The sequence below is a fragment of the Dasypus novemcinctus genome, chromosome 2 (genome assembly GCF_030445035.2).
Source record: "Dasypus novemcinctus isolate mDasNov1 chromosome 2, mDasNov1.1.hap2, whole genome shotgun sequence".
Lineage (NCBI taxonomy): Eukaryota > Metazoa > Chordata > Mammalia > Cingulata > Dasypodidae > Dasypus > Dasypus novemcinctus.
Window position 1 is genome coordinate 179,601,238 of NC_080674.1, and position 13,035 is coordinate 179,614,272.

The 13,035-nt window shown below is 47.9% G+C and overlaps 1 protein-coding gene across 1 annotated transcript in view; it reads right to left on the reverse strand.

Annotated features, from left to right (window-relative positions):
- SLIT3 (slit guidance ligand 3) overlaps window positions 1-13,035 on the reverse strand; it is a 640,577-nt gene that overhangs the window by 325,344 nt on the left and 302,198 nt on the right.

The window sequence follows — 13,035 nt, forward strand, 5'->3', positions numbered from 1 at the left end:
TCCTGTCTCTACCCCACCCCTACTCTGAGGATAAGGCTTCCATTTTTGCACTCTCTAACTCCCATGTGATTACCATAATAAACTTTAAGAAACAATGATCCAGAAACATCACACACAGTAGAGACATTCTCAGAGGAAAACAGGAAATCAGTAAGTGAACCACCTAAATTTAAAAATTTTCAGGTCATTTCATAGACTTACAGGAACTTGCTTTCCAACTGCCTTCTCTAGTAGGCAGGTATTCCTTGAGGCCAGAGATTTTCAGTTTTGTTTGCTTTGCCACCTGGGTTTTTTGCACCCTTCAGGAAGAGTTCAATATCTGGGTGTGGGGTCAAACAGCAGCCAAAGTTCACCTGAAATTTTTCAACAACGAGTCCAGGAATCAGTCCCTAATTCCTTCTATTGCTGCTAGGGATATGCCAGGCTGCCCTCTCTGGCAAAACAAAAGGCCATTTTGCCCATTTTTCTGGATTTTGCAAGATGTTAGGTAGTAAAAAGAGACGAAGCTTCAGCAGAGGAGCAAGGCAGGTGCAGTGATTTTTGTCCCGCAGGGGGCGCCTTTATCCTGGTGATCACAAAGTGAAAGGAAAAGCAATTCTGGTGGCATTTGTTGATTGCTTGTTTGCCTTCCCAGCATTTCTCTTCCTCCTTTTTGATTGCAACAGCTCCCCGTTTTGGTTGGCAAATTCATGCCTCCCCACATTTCTGTTTTGGTGCATAGGTCGGTGGAATATGTGATCCTGGCTAAGCCAATCAGTGCTTCTCATTTGCCTGATTCCATGACCCCGGTGGAACCAATGGGAGGGGGTGTTTTTGCAGTAATGCTAGAATCAAGGTAGAAGGTATTCTCTTCTCATCTTGAGCATGGCAGGTGTGAGGTCTGGGGCTCTGGTAGCCATCTTGTCACAATGAGGCTCATGCTGTCTGCAAATAGTGCAATGCAGAGAAAATTAGAGCTGAAGGAAGGAGCGAGAGAGACTAGGTGTGGTGATTTCATTTGAACCCCTGATCAAGTCATGCCTGGGGGATGACCTACTTTTGGATTTTCAGATCCATGAGGCCATCATCATCCTTTTTATTTTTTAAGATTTATCTCCTCCCCCACCCCCACCTCTTGTACTCACTGATCTGCTCTGTGTCCAATTGCTGTGTGTTCTTCTGTGTCTGCTTGTCTTCTCTTCTCATCTTCTCTTTAGGAGGCACTGGGAACTGATCCCAGGACCTGTGATGTGGGAGGGAGGCACTCAATTACCTGAGCCACCTCAGCTCTCTGGTTTGTTTTGTCTCTCACTGTCTTTCCTCTGTCTCTTTTTGTTGCATCATCTTGTTGCGCCAGCTTTCTGTGCCATGTGGGCCAGTCAGCTCTCTGCATTCATTGTTCAGACCAACCAGCTGGGAGCCCAACTGCTTGAGCCACATCTGCTTCCCCTCATCTCTCTTTTTTATGGTGCCGCCCACACTTCCCATGCCGCTGACGACAACAGAAGAGGACAAAGAAACAAGACGCAGCAGATAGACACAGAGAACAGACAACCGGGGGAGGGGGGGAATTAAATAAATAAATAAATCTTAAAAAAAAAATTTATTTCTCTCCCCTTTCCCTCTCCTCTCCCCCCCCTTTGTCTGCTCTCTGTGTCCATTCGCTGTGTGTTCTTCTGTGTCTGCTTGCATTCTTGTCTTGAGGCACTGGGAATCTGTGTTGCTTTTTTTGTTGCACCATCTTGCTCTGTCAGCTCTCTGTGTGTGCAGTGCCAAACTCCTGGGCAGGCTGCACTTTTCTCGCGTGGGGTGGCTCTCCTTGCGGGGTGCACTCCTTGCGCATGGGGCACCCTTACGTGGGAGACGCCCCTGTGTGGCACAGCATTTTTTGTGCGCAACAGCACTGCATGTGGGCCAGCTCCACTTGGGTCAGGAGGCTCTGGGTTTGAACCCTGGACCCTCCATATGGTAGGCGGACGCTCTATCCGTTGAGCCAAATCCGCTTCCCTATCATCTCTTTTTAAAGCAAACTTGGGCTTGATTTTGCTAAAGCTTTATAACTGAAAGATATCTAATCAATATAATAATGCTTTTAAACGATCTGTTCGACTTCACAAAGCAAACACTACTTTAAACTTTTTTATACAAGATGCTGACTCTGAGTTGTCCCAATAAGGACCCAAATATTCAGTTTAGGAAATAAAAACACATAACAATATCTCTGACTCATTCAAAGTTCTTTCACAACCATTCTTACATTTGATTCTCACAGTTTTTGCTCCTTCAGTGCTCGATGCTAAGTAAAGTTAATTCTCTGATGCTGGACAACAATGACAAACCCCACATGGTAGAAGAAGACACAGAGCAAGAGGTGAACAGCTTCCTGAGGTCTATCAAGCAGTGAACCCCAGACCCCCCATCCTGCACTTCACAGATGTGTGCTTAAGGAACTGTAAAGACTTGCAGATGTGGGGTTCTTCTCTCTTGGGCTGCACAGCACTCCTCTCCCTTTGCTGGTAGAGAGGGAGTTCTCGGGAGTCCGTGTCAGTAGCTAGAGAGAGAGGGCTTTCAACATATTCATTGGCCAGAATGTTGGCATTCGGACCCCTCCCCGCCAGCCTCAACTCCCAGGGTCCTTGCCCATTCTTTCCCAGCACCAGTGCTCCTGAACAGCTTAAATGACTTGTACCTTCCAGACACGCCTTTATGGGGTAATGCCTCTATGTTCATATGTCTGTGCCAGGAAGCGTGCAGGGGTTTCAGTGCAGGCTTTGAGTCAGAAGGACCTGGGTTCAAACTGTGACTCCTTCAACTCATTGTTGATATGTCTTTTGGTGAGTGACAACTTTGCTAAGCCTTGGTGTCCTTGTCTGTAAAATGGGGATCATCATAACATATACCTCAAAAGGGCTCTTGCAAGTGAACGAGGTTTCGCTTGGCAGGGGTCTGATAAGCATTGACAATAGAAGCTAATCTTTATTGAGCACTGATGCATCGATGCCTCCCAGCTGTGTGCATAAGGACCTGTAAAGACTTGCCAATGCGGGGTCCTTCTCCCGTGGTCTCCACAGCACTCCTCACCCTTTGGTGACAAAGAGAGTTCGGGGGTCTCTCTTAGGTAAACCAGCAGGGTGCTCTCTGTTTATCTGATTCCAACCTTTTTTTCTTCATATCTTCCTTTATTTTTTTCTTTTTTTTTGTCTTTTAATTTTTCAAATGTTACATTAAAAAAATATGAGGTCCCCATATACCCCCCACCCCCCTCACCCCATTCCTTCCCCCATTACAACAACCTCATTCTGCCTTCACCCTTAATCTTTAAGCCTGACAACTCCAGCTGCCAGTTCTCTGGACTCCCCTTGCATTTGACATTGAAGGGCCACCCTCCCCACTTGCACGCATCCTTTATGATCACCAACTTCTCCTGTATTTTCAAGATAACCGATTTCTCCCACCCAAACCATCAGGTGCTCCCTAAGGGAGCGACTCAGAGAGCCGCCTGTTTTCTGTTCACTCTAATCTCTCCTCCAGTACAGCCTCATGGTCAACGCAGTGAGCTTGATGGTCAAGAAAGCCTGTTTTCAAACCCTAGCTCTTTGCTGCATCACCTCAGAGAAGTGACTTAACCTCTCAGGCTCAGGGTCCTCATCTGTGAAATGATAATAATACCTTCCTCTCAGGGTTGCTGTGGGCACTATGGAGATTCTGCATGCAAAGTGCTTAGCGTGTTTGTCTATCGTGCACCTGGAAAGTTCTAGCATTGCTTATGTAATTAGAGTCTTAGCCACATAGCACTTAGCTCGCTGCCACATACCTGGCAGGAGCTGAATAATTACGGATTGATTTTGACCCAGAGGCATTTCCTTCTCAGCGATTACGAGCACTTTCCCACATTCCCCCTCAGGGCCACGAGGTGGCAGCCTACCCATTATAGAGGAAGCGTGTATTTCCAGGACTGGGAAAGAGAGCTAGGAGATGACTTCTTACGGAATATATAAGCAGTTCACTTTTTTTTTTTTGGTGGTAGAGGAGAGGGCATGAACTAAAATTCTCAGAGGCTCTAGGTTCCATTTTCTGAGTTTAATAGCTGGACACACTAGCCCAAAGCAGCACAGCTAAAGCCAATTAAACCAGCCAATTGCACTTCGAGGTTATCTCTGGAGGACTGTGGTTGGCACTGAGCGTGGGATATTGTCCTCCTCGTTCCATCCAGCAAGACTCTGTAAGAAAGCTTGTTGAGTTCAGGAGTCCTCTCCTGGATGGGCTTCCCCTATCCTGCATCTATGTTAAGGAAGCAGGGTTGCTGATACGTGGCTTATGGTACATCTAGGGTGACCCTTTTGTCCAGGACTTAACCAGTTTTTAAATGGAAAGTCCTGCATCCTGGGAAAAGTGGATGGTTGGTCACCCCAGTGCATCTCTCTGTCACATTTCTTCTCTAACTCAACAGATGTGATTTTCCTTTCTTTCTCAATGACATGGACACACAATTTGCCAAACTCCTAGAATTCTACAATTTTGTACTTCAGAGGGTTCACAGATTCCGCTTGGTCTCCCTGGACCGGGAGAACGGAATGGCCCTGCCCACGTCACCAGCGTATAGCGGTGCGTGGAAGGAACGATCTGGAACCTTGAATCTTACTCTCAGCTCTTCCCACAGGCTCCCGGTCCACTTGGAGCCACAGAGTATGGAAAGAAGGTTATTCCTAGCTACTTTCTCAGAAGACCTTCTGGAAAAAGGGGAAAATGTCAACCCATGTCAGGACACACCCAGGGAGACCAGATGATCTGTTTTAAAGCAAAGTACAAACCAAATACTAGGCATGAATTCATGCGGTCCACAAGTTGCACACATTTATGTGTGAGGGCAGAGGGTGGGATTGAAATTTCACCTAAATAGAAAGCCTTCACAGATCTCACTTTGGTAGACTCGAGGAGGATCAACTAGGAGAGTTCTCCAGGGGACAGCAAGACAAGACTCGAGCTACAAAAACCTTTATGGAATTTTGCCTCCAAAGAAAAGAATGCACCAGTTTGCTCCTGGGATTTCTTTGGCACTCTCTCCACCTCCACCACGCCAGCCATTTGCCTCCACTGCTCACTTCAGAAAGCAAAATTTTCTGGATTTATTTTCATTAACAAATCCTGCTGAAACAAACGCCTGCTTTTAATGTTATAGGACATTTACAACTCCACAGTCTCAATGCCGATACTAAATTGATTTGTCTCAGAGACACACCACTGAATTCAAGTTTTTTATTAAAAAGCTAAACTGAATACAGGAAAGCTTTGCAAAACAGAACAGAAAGAATACCTCTTTTACAAAGCCATGAAAACAGGCAAATCCATAAATAATTATAGTAAGTACGCATTTTTAAGAAATGTTTTGGGTTTTTGTTTTTTAGTTTTTGGGTAAAAATTCTCACAAAATTCTTATTAGCAACAAAAACTTGTAAAAATTGATTTTCCAAAACAAACTTCACAACGAATGAAAGTATCTACAAGAGGAAGGAAAAAACCTAAAAGTGAGTTGCAAACTCAGGCCTTCAGGTGGTCTGAAAGGGATCTGCTAAAAGCACAGGAAAGAAATTTTCCTAACAAATTTTCTGTGAGGTCTGTCACCCTTGGCTCCATCAGCAGGGTCAGTAAGAAGGAGAACCCAAGAATGTGGGTACAAGTCACAGCTAACACCGCTGCGTCTAATAAAACGTAACTCCAAAAGTTCTACCTTGAGCTAGCTGAATCCCACAAGGGCTGGGCAAATCTGAGTCGTAACCACATCACCAGAAGAATGGAAAAGTAGATAGAAACTGTACGCAGAGCAGTTTGGGCAAAAGACCTGGAAAAGTAAGGTTTAGTCTTTGTCCCCCGCATTGCGGTACTAAAATTGGCGGTCTGGAGGAAAAGAACTGAGAAACAGATAATCAGCTAAGGAAGCTCCAGCTGAATTCCAGGGATGCCAGAAACCAATCGAGGGACCCTGAACAGGCTATTCCCCTGTCTGAGGTTTGGGTTCATTCTTCCACAAAGTGACGGGGTCAGGATGAGAAATCGCCAAGGGTTCTTTTACCGCTCACAGTTGCGTGACTAAGTATGCGGCTGACACGTTACAGTGAAGGGGTCAAGGCACTGAGTAGACAAGAAAGCCCTAGTCCATGCCATGGAAAATTCCATGGCTGTTTCGCCAGCTCTTTGTGTTCAGAACAGAGTCTGGAGCTACTGTCCTCAGACCAAGCCGGGAGATTCTTAGCCCTTTTCTCCTAAGGATGGGAAAGGGGACGGGCTCAGCAAGGAATCTCACCTACAGTCAAACCAGACCGAGACACGCTTCCACGGAAGGACCCATCAGCTCGTCTACCTTCTGTCCTTGGCAACTGAGGCTTTGAGGGGCAGTTCAGCCCATCATCACGCCCCCACCCCACCTCCCACCAGACAGAGCAAAAGGCTAACAAGTGAGGGTGGAACGGGACAAGGAGCTCCAGGCCTGGTTTAGAAATGATTATGAAAAGACTTTGTTTTTATGCTAGACATGTTTTCTTGTTTGTTTTCAGTGATTCAGATCCTGTCGATTCAATTTCACTTTCCTTTCTACATCTTTCCTATTTCCACAACCACCCCACAACCTTAAAAATGTCACCTTATTACATTTGATGAGAATCACAAGTTTTAAGACACATGTATGCCTGCCTTGCCCGAGCCTCACAGCCCAGCACACCCAGAGCGCCAGGCAGTGGGATCTGGGTCCAGGGCTGTGGGAGACCCTGCCCGTCCCCACGTACCAGGACTGGCCGTTCAGCCTGAGAGACACTTCAGTTCTCCTCGGAGCCTGCCAGCTGAGAGCTGACCTAGTAACCATACCCGAGGAGCATTCCCCGAGGGCCAGGCCCTGCGGAAATCTCTTATTTCCTTCCTCGCACCTCATTGTCACTGCCCTCTTGGCAGACGGGCACTGTTTGAGGAAGGGGAAACTGAAGCTTAGAGAGGTAAAGGAATTTATCCAAAATTGGCAGAGCTGAGATGGGAAGCCAGGTCTTCTTTAATCTAATCCATGTGTTCTTACGTTATCGGTATGTCCCAACAAAAAATGTACAACTAAACTAATTAATAGTAATATTTATGTGTACAGTTACTATGAGCCAAGGATTGGGTTTCATAAACATTGTCTTCTTTTGTCCTTTCCAAAGCCTTATAGGCAGGTTATATCCTCATCCCCATTGTAGAGCTGGGGAAACTGAGATTCTGAGCACTCAAAATAAGGCAGGGAGGGAAACGGACTTTGGCCCAGTGGTTAGGGCGTCCGTCTACCATATGGGAGGTCCGCGGTTCAAACCCCGGGCCTCCTTGACCCGTGTGGAGCTGGCCATGCGCAGTGCTGATGCGCGCAAGGAGTGCCCTGCCACGCAAGGGTGTCCCCCGCGTAGGGGAGCCCCACGCGCAAAGAGTGCGCCCGTGAGGAGAGCCGCCCAGCGTGAAAAGAAAGAGCAGCCTGCCCAGGAATGGCGCCGCCCACACTTCCCGTGCCGCTGACGACAACAGAAGCGGACAAAGAAACAAGACGCAGCAAATAGACACCAAGAACAGACAACCAGGGGAGGGGGGTAAATTAAATAAATAAATAAATCTTTAAAAAAAAAAAAATAAGGCAGGGAAGTGGATGTGGCTCTGGAAGTTGGGCACCTGCCTACCACAGGGAGGTCCTGGGTTTGGTTCATGGTGCCTCCTAAAGAAGATGAGCAAGACAGCAAGCTGACATGATGGGCTACAGTGGTGAGCTGATGCAACAGGATGACAATGAGCAGACACAATGAGGAAACACAATAAGAGACACAACAAGCAGGAAGAGGAGGTGGCTCAAGTGATTGGGTGCCTCCGTCCCACATGGGAGATCCTGGGTTCAGTTCTCAGAGCCTCCTAACAAAAAGAAGATGAGAAGACACAGAGAGCAGACAGTGAAAGCAAGCAACGAGGGTGGGGAGAAATAAAATAAATCTAGAAAAAAAAGAGGCAGTGATGGGGTTGGGATTTGAATCTGCTTTGGGTGTTGCTTCTCCCTGCTGCCTGCCTGGTCCCAAAGGGAGCAAAGGACACACATCCCTGGCTCTAGAGGGACCTGGCAGCCCCAGGCGCTGTGCCAGCCTGAGCCCACGGGAAGCTGAGGCAGGGTCATGGGTCACAAACAGGGGCCATGGACCTAGACCACTTTTCCAGCTGCAAACCTGTAGCCAAAAGTGGGGAAACGCTGGCTGCGGAAAATCCAGTGCCATGGCCGTCTGCCTGGGAGATCCAGGAAAAGGCTGGCCCTTCTCTCCCAGGTTTTGCCTTGGACCCCAAAGAAGATTCTTTCTAGTCTTGCCAGCAAGCAAATTGTTTTCAAGGCCTGGCCCGGGAAATGCAAGAGGAGAAAGCCCCTTTCTCAGAGCAGCCACCGGCTTGTCCTTTCCCAGGCAGACACAGCCGAGCCCACACTGCCTGCCACCCGCGCATTTCGCTCTGGGCTCTGCCTTTGCAATTCCCAGCTGTGCCTGACCCTGGAGCCTGGGAGTGGGGGTAGGGGCAACGCTCTGCAGACCCTTTCATGGGGCCCCCCTGGCTGGCAGGCGCTCATTTTTTTATTTAAAAGCAAAGTAAACAGCAATATAAAAGGGCCCATGTAAGAACTCAGTGTGTGAGTAGGACCTGCCTCAGGCGAATTTTTCTAATTTTCCTGAAAACGTGCATTTTACTCTTTGGCCCAAAGCCATCGTATTGGCCCGTTGGACTTGCCCCCAGCCCAGGCCCTCCCCGGGCCACCATTCAGTGGTTGGGAAGTTGCCCCTTGCAGAATAGGTAATGAACCCTGGCATTTTACTCAGACTTGACAGGGCCTGGCCAAAACGTTCAGCGTTTGCTCAATGCGTCCATGGAAGTTACTCACACGCCCAGTGCAAAACGATGTTATGAATTGGGAGCAAGAGGTTGGATGCCATGTACAAGGACCCTCTGCTACAACCGAAAGAGGAAAAGAAGAATTAGGATAACTCAGATCCTGTAGAATTCTGCTGAGGTGACCTGCAGTTTGTGCAAGAGCTAATTAAGCTGGATTTGTAAAGGGGTTTTTATTTATTTTGTCCCATAAATAAACTGACAGCTTGAATCCTGTGGATAGAATCTTGAAATCAGCCAGGGGTCTTCAAACCCTTTTTTAAAAGGAGGGGAACCTTCTGTCAAAGGGAATACTAAGCAAAACCACGACATAAAGAGGGGATGGAAGCAAAAATTCTCCAGCTGGAACGGGGAGGCAGGCCTGGAATCTTGGGCTTCCTATGTTCCTGACATGCCCTTCCCAGCCTTTGCCCCAGTCCCTGAAATATTTGCTGGGACCTCAGGGTTCAAAAGCCCCTGCTCTAAATGATTGAAAACTCCTTGGGATATGTTTCCTAGCGGCTGCCCTGCAGGATTGCTGAACACAGAAAGGGACTGCTATTATATCAGAGTGTCACTAGCATTTCTGTTTTAGGGGGGTTGATGCAGTGCCCCCTGGCACTAGAAGATGTCAGTGGATACTAGCAAAGGCTCTCAACACACGAATCGACTACCAGAGCCAGGTATAAGCTCCAGAGAGTTCCCTTTATGGGGAAGGGAGACGCGGTGCAGCGTTTACCCTTGAACCTTGCAGGGAGGGTCAGCTGCTGAGCCTGGGTAGATGGTATTTGGGGGTCGGGAAACCCACACATTTGGGTCAGCTCTTTCAGACCCCTGATGAAAACAGTCCTTATGTGCTCCCTCTAAGCCTCACGTCTGACATTGGGAGATTTATCTTCCTTTGCAAACCGAAAATACACATTTCCTCTCCATCTCCTGAGTCTGAGGAAACCTGAGATGCCGGCCAAGTGCAGAATGGCCAGTTCCTTGGGGAATGTGCTGACAGGCTGACGTGGTGGGAGCAAGAATCGGGGGCTTGGTGCTCTTGCCCAGAGGGGGTCCCGTCGGGGGGTCAGAGAAGAGCTCGGACACGCCAGCCCTTACTCACACAGGCCCACCAGGGGCCCTCCCTAGACTCCCACCAGCCAGCGTCCAACTCCTTGCTTTGTCAGAGCCTCCCCCAAGAACCCTTCTGAAGCAGGCAGGAAAGACATTAGCCCATTGTACAGATGTGAAGAAGGATGCAGCACAAAGCGAAAGGTCAGACAACAGAGTCGCTCCAGGTCAATCTGTCTCCATTAGCTCAGTGGCTTTAGTGCTTTTCCACCTCCACACCAGGAGTTTTCTCAGAGTTTTTGTCTTCTCATTCACCATTGAAATAGAGAGAAAAAAAATATTTATTAAAGGATAAAAGGCAAAAAGTAAACACAAGGACATGTGGTGCCTGGTTTGGAAAACCATCACTTTGTTCCTGGGCCATGCCGACATTCCCTGTGGAATAACCCATGGGGCCACATAAGGAACACCGTCAAATATCCTACTTTCTTTCCATTCTGGGGAGTCCCTTGGATTTCCCTTTATGCTGTATTAGGAAAACAAACCCCAGCATATACAGGATGTGCGTTTCTGGTAGAAGTTGGCTGAGAGCTTCTGGGGAGCAGTAGGCTCTCAGAATTGCTAGGGCGGCAGTGGGTGGGGAGAGACTAGACGTCTGGGAGGCGTGGGTTCTAGTTCAGCCTTTGCCCCTGGCTGGCTCGTCGTGCGGCTTTAGGGGGAGAGGAGGAGAAGCACAGGCTTTTACCAGGCTGTCTGCAGGTAGCTCTGTGGCACAAGGCACTGGACTGGAAGGCTGGGTGCGGTCCTTGGAAGGCTCCAGAGTTCCATGGACTGTAAGACTAAAACCCTGGAGGGTGGGCAGCCCATGGGACAGGGTAAACTGGACAATTGGTGCTGGGAGGGGGCGATGCTATGCTGCTGTAGCTGCTTGAGACCCTTCTCAGGGCTTCCTGGGATACACTGAGCATCCAAGGGCATCATATGGCCTCCTACCATTTACATGGCCCAACACCTTTCTTTTCCACTTTTCCACAAGTACCTGGAACTTGCTGATATCCCAAAAAGGGTGAAAGTCCCAATCCCAGGATTTAGTTTTCCATTTATCTCAATCTCCTCTTACTCCCAACCAAATATTTGTTTACAGGTCCACATAAATCCCACCTCCAAGGTTTAAGGTTCCTCCATGCTTTGGTCAAAATTGGTGAAGAACAGAATAATAATATCTAGGAAGCAGACGTGGCTCAACTCATAGAGCATCCGCCTACCATATGGGAGGGTCCAGGGTTCGATACCCAGGGCCTCCTGACCCATGTGGTGAGCTGGCCCATGTGCAAGGAGTACTGTGCCGCATGGGGGTGCCCCACGTGCAAGGAGTGCACTCAGTAAGGAGAGCCGCCCCATATGAAAAAAAGTGCAGCCCACCCAGGAGTGGCGCCACACACATGGAGAGCTAACACAGCAAGATGACGCAACAAAAAAGAAGAGACGCAGCTTCCGGTGCCACCAAGGGTGCAAGCAGACACGCAGAGAGTGGACATAGAGATCAGACAATGGGGGTGGGGGGGAAGGGGGGGGGGAAGGGGAGAGAAATAAATAAAATAAATCTTTAAAAGAAAAAAAAAATACCTAACACTGTTAAGCTCGTCCCTGTCTCGGGTGCTCTACTTTACATGTATTCCCCTATTTGATTCTTACAACAAACTCATGAAGCTAGGTGCTGTTATCTACCCATTTCCAAGGGGATGGAACGGAGGCACAGAGAAATTTGCTGTCTTGCCTCAGATCACACAGTTGGTAAGTGATAAAGGCAGGATTCCAACCATGTGATCTTACACCAGGGCCCCATTTTCATTGACCCCACTCGATTGCAGCTTGCATGCTGCACCTTTAGGATCTTCATAAAGCAACCAAGCAAAGTGGCACAAGAGCAAACGGTGCTTTTCTACACATACAGCAGAAAAATGTTCACAAAGAAGGTGTTTAGGGCTGGGCTACCAAGCAGGAGGAGTGTGTTAGATAGTATGGGGGAAAATTTGCTGCTTGGATCATCCAACAGGATGGGCACTTAGATCTGCTATCAAATTAATTACATGATTTTAAATTCCTAACGGTGATACCTTCGTTATGGTTTGCACAAGCTAATATTAAACCTAGTTTGTCTTCCCTAGGTACTCAATGATTAAATGATGATTTGAATTGTGTTGGGTGGTGAGGGGAAAAAAAAAACCCAACTTGGCTAATCTACTATCAGGAAATTGAGAATCATCAGTATTAAGAAGGCTCTCCTCCTGGGAGGACCCACTTGACATATTTGCAAAATAAATGATACTCATTAGTCAGATGAAAACGGTTTCAATGGTTTGGGATCTTGTGGTCTCCAACGACAGCTTTCCCTGTCACCCTCCCACGCCCCCTTTTCTGACATAAGTGCTGACCTGGCAAACCTGCGTCAAGCTGGCACCTGCCAGCTCTGCACAAGCCCGAGCCCAAGAAAGCAAGGCCAAAAACCCACTGGACATCTGGCTCTCTGTTCTCGCAAAGAGCTTCGGGTATATATGGTTGATTTCCCAGAGCAGGATTGCTACTGAAGCCGATTCCAAAAGCACTGGGTATGTAGTTCAGCTCTTCTTGACCAATTCTAAGTACCCTCCCACCCCCAAATGTTTAAGTGGTGATTTTCAAGAAAGAAAGTCATCCCATACTGAGATCATTCACGTATGCGGAGTCACTAAGCACACAGCGGGAGCTCAGGGTAGCTCAGAGAATCTCAGTGTGGCTGGTGGTGGCTGGGAAAAGGGAAGGCTTAACTCGACTTTTGCTTTTGGGACAAGATGGTCTCTTCAAGGAAGACCCTTTACTCTTTCAACCTGAGGGAGAAAAACACAGACACAGAGGCCAACCTGCTCCCAGGGGCACAGGATTTCCCCTAGGCTGGAGTCAACATGGGGACCTGTGAGCTAAAAATATCCTTTCCAGTTTCACACCAGGGTGACATAAAATGGTTCAGTTTTAAGCCAACAGGGGATGGGAAGAGGGAAGAATGGAGCTAATGTTTCGTTTTTAATGAACGCCAATAAAATATCCTTCCCTAGGTACTCA